The sequence below is a fragment of the Neltuma alba genome, unplaced genomic scaffold, assembly GCF_004799145.2.
Source record: "Neltuma alba isolate B1F8T4 unplaced genomic scaffold, ASM479914v2 tig00002890_pilon, whole genome shotgun sequence".
Classification (NCBI taxonomy): domain Eukaryota; kingdom Viridiplantae; phylum Streptophyta; class Magnoliopsida; order Fabales; family Fabaceae; genus Neltuma; species Neltuma alba.
In genome coordinates, this window is record NW_021633060.1 from 1 (window position 1) to 4,366 (window position 4,366).

Below are 4,366 nucleotides of genomic sequence, written 5' to 3' on the forward strand. Positions count from 1 at the left end.
CTGAGACTCTGACTATATATACCTCTTATGTATCAATCATGCATCATGCGACCTTGCCTGAAGAGAACACAACACAGATTCGGATATTATTTGTTCTTTCAATTACCTTCTTAGCTTTCCTTCTCATATATATTGATAGTCTCAGACTGACGCAAGGTTTTTCTTGGCTTTAATATCTTCTCGATCGCCCTCAAATGAAAGCTTTTCTGGTGTTTTCATTTTTTTGCCTTGCTAGCTTCTTCCTTTTTCGCATCTGCTGCTGTAGTGGAACATTCATTCATTGTAAGCTATACTGTTAAGGTTCTTTTGAGCATTGTGCAAATGGGAGAGATAAATTTTTTACTCTTATTAGCGAAATAATTATTAATACTTAGGTTTCATACGATTTCAGGTCAAGGATTTCAATGTGAGTCGTCTGTGCAATACACAAACTATAACTGCAGTTAACGGAAGGGTTCCTGGTCCCACAATTGACGTACGAGAGGATGACACTTTGGTCATTCACTCTTCAACGGTTCTCCTCACAATATTACTATTCATTGGTAACATTTTTCAGCCATCCATACCTATATATGTTGATGCAAATGTCACTTGGAAAAACCTAAGAAAATTTAATTAATATATAAAACAAAACCAACATAATAATTTAGCTCACCCAATACTCATAATCATATATAATTGGTCGTATGTTCGCCAAATGTCCATTTGTGTCGCTAGGAGACTAACAAGAAATTGTTGAACAATTTACAATACTTTTGGTCAGATTTGATCGCAAACAAGAACTTAGTTTTAAATTGACAATAGCATTTCCATCAGTTCTCTTCTTGATCCGTGAATCTCCTTCAAGCTGGAATATATAGGGTGAAGAATAATCAAATTGATTGAATATCCAAGTGACAGCCACTGCCTTCTAGATATAAATGATTTACTACTATTAATTAATCCATTTAAAATATGCAGGCATGGGATTTTTCAAATGGGGAGTCAATGGGCGGATGGTCCTGAATATGTAACACAGTGTCCTATCCGACCAGGTCATAAGTATACGTACAGGTTCACAATCACAGGACAAGAAGGCACTCTTTGGTGGCATGCCCACACTGCTTTTCTTCGTACCTATGTTCATGGTGCAATTATCATTCGACCTCGAACTGGTCGCCGTTATCCTTTTCCTAAAGCTCACAAGGAAGTCCCCATCATATTAGGTATGCTTTTATTACCATATCTACTGTACATTTACTCGTTTCATTTTCGTACATTTCACCTATATATTTCATGATTTTCAAAAACATTTATTAAAAAAAAAAACATGGGTAACCGCAGGTGAGTGGTGGAAATCTGATATCAACCAAATTTTCGATCAAATTCAAGTTACCGGTGCCGTTCCTCCTATATCCGATGCATTCACAATCAACGGCATGCCTGGTGATCTCTACAATTGCCCCCAAGATCGTACGTCATCTACCTTGCCCCACACAACATATCTTTTCAAATCTTTTGCTTCACTATTAGTTTCTTATTACGTGCATGTTCATAATACAGCTATTTTCAAGTTCAAGGTGAAGAAAGGAAGACATACTTGTTACGCATAATCAACACGAATCTCATCAGTCAGATGTTCTTAAAGGTGGCCAATCACAAGTTCACAGTTGTCGCTGTCGATGCCGGATACACGACTCCCTATGAAACCGACGTGGTCGTCATCGCCCCTGGCCAAACCACTGACGTCCTCCTAAAAGCCGACCAGCCGGTGGTTCTTACTACATGGCTTCTTCCGCATATGTGACCACAATAGGTGCAGAGTTCGACAATACGACAACAAGAGGGATTGTCGTTTACAAGAGGGCCTCCCGCAACCTCACCTCTGATGCCTGTAATGCCCGGTTTCCACGACACCCCTACGGCCCACAGGTTCTATACGGAGCTAACTGGGCTTGTCCGTGGCCTCACTGGACCGATTGCCCGCTCCACGTGGACGAACATATGTTCATAACTATTGGGCTGAACCTAGACTTCTGCGCAAACAACGCCACGTGTTTGGGCCCACAAGGGTTAAGATTCTCGTCAAGCATGAACAACGAGTCGTTTGTGATTCCAAGCGATGGAGGAATGTCTATGTTGGAAGCATTCTTCAGAAACAAGCCAGAAGGAGTGTACACAAGAGATTTCCCTGACTTCCCTCCTCAATTCTTTGACTTTGTAAGCCCAGACACAAGATTTGACTCGTCAAGGATATTCGCACCGAAATCAACGAAGGTAAAGAGGTTGAAGTTCGGTTCGACGGTGGAGATTGTGTTTCAGAACACAGCATTTGTGGGGGTAGAGAACCACCCAATGCACATCCATGGGTTCGACTTCTACGTGTTGGCGCAAGGGTTTGGGGTATACAATTGGACGAGGGACAGCAGAAAGTTGAATATGGTGAATCCTCAAAGGCGTAACACCGTGGCTGTGCCCACGGGAGGATGGGCTGTGATCAGATTCAAAGCCAACAATCCCGGTAATGTTCATCTGTTTAGAAAAGAAGGCTAGTTTATTATATTATGAATAATTGATATGATTTTTTTAATCCTATAGACTTCTAATTAAACAGGAATCTTCTCTCTCTCTGTTATACTATATCCAGTCCTAATATATGAGCCAGTTAATTAATTTGAAAAAATTAAGGAAACAAGTTAAGTTGGTTATTTGTTACATATAAGTGTTATATTTCCTAAAATATTCTTGCTAATCAAGTATATTGGTTAGAACTACCATTATTAGAGAGACCATCTTAGGAAAATTGTATAAATATGAGAAATAAAGTGGATTGAGGTCTTATATTTAATATCAAAATAAAAATCAAATAAGGTCTTATATTAAAGACTGGAAGTAGTATTATACTACTTCTGTTTCTTATTACAAGAGCTTATTTGACTTTTAATTTGGTATTAAATATAAAATCTCATTCCATTTTGTTTTTTATGTTTATTCATATTTTTTAAAGTAATCTTTATAGTAGTTGTATATATTAAAAGTTTTATCAAATGGTAGTTGTAACTAATATACATAATTAGTAAAAGTATTCTAAAAAAATAACATCTATTTATAACAAATAACTAACATAACTAATTTTTTTAATTTCTTTAAATTAGTAAACTAGGAGTCAGTAATTAAATAAGACGAAGAGCACTAGTGATGGAAATTAATGGTGGTGTACGTTGACTTACAGGTATATGGTTCGTGCATTGCCATGTGGACGTGCACGTGCCGTGGGGGCTAGCCATGGCCTTTGAGGTAGAGAATGGGCCCACTCCTGAAACCTCAGTGCCTCCTCCTCCTGCTGATCTCCCTCTGTGCTAGTTCTTGCCTCTCTTCATCCTCTGCTTGTCTCAAAATACCTACAAACATGTCAAGTTTATTTCTTCTTATTCTTCTTCTTCAAATTTGTTCATAACAGTGAGGAGACAATTAAGATCTCAGTGGAATCATTTTCTACTTTTTTTCGTAGTTCACTGTCATTTAATTTCTCTGATTCGCTTGTGTATAACTGGCAGGGGGCTCATATTCTTCCCAAGTGTATGTAATGATGTCTCTTCATGCTACAATATATCCACGTCTTTCAACTATTTGTCATTGTAAAAAATATTATATACAGTGTTAGTATGTCAGTAGCAAATTGGTTCTCCGTTTTATTCCACGCGCAATATATATAAAATAATTATGGGAAAAAAACTTAGATTAGTTTTTTTTTATTCATTATGTCAAGTTCTTCAATCATATATGGATATTTGTTTTTTTATGTGGATTTATAATTAAATACTATGAATGTTAATACTTTAAAATCGGATATATGATCATGTGTGATTGGAGATTTGATGAACAATTAACATAATGAATATAAAGAAATTAATTAATGTAAGTATTGTTATGGGAACTTCTTGTGCTGTGCTTTCCTCTTATCTTCTCTGCGGCTTTTAGTGTTGAATTTCGACTTTGGCGTTTGCTTCAAAGGTTTTGTGCCTTATAAGCTATAATATAAAGCTTTTATAAATTAGGCTGCTTTTGCTCTTAATTAGGAGTGTTTAATTGTGTCTCATCCCAACATCCTGTTTCGGTGCTACTCATTTTGGGACGGGATAGACCAAAGAGGAATGGGACACATGCATGGACAAGAGTATCCTATTTCAGTCCTATATATCCCGATATTATATCCCCTTATTTTATTAAAAGTTTATAAATTTCCCTTACTTATCGTTATAATATAATATTATAATTTTTATGGTTATGATGGGTTTTTCCGTATAGATTATATAATGTTTTTCAGTGGATATTTTGAATATATTATTTGGCTTATGATTTGAATTACTGCAATTGCAAATTTAAT

The 4,366-nt window shown here is 36.5% G+C and overlaps 1 pseudogene; it reads left to right on the top strand.

Moving 5' to 3' along the window:
- Window positions 1–201: 201 nt before the first annotated feature.
- LOC114739704 (laccase-7-like) lies at window positions 202–3,414 on the top strand (annotated as a pseudogene).
- The last annotated feature ends 952 nt before the right edge of the window (window positions 3,415–4,366 follow it).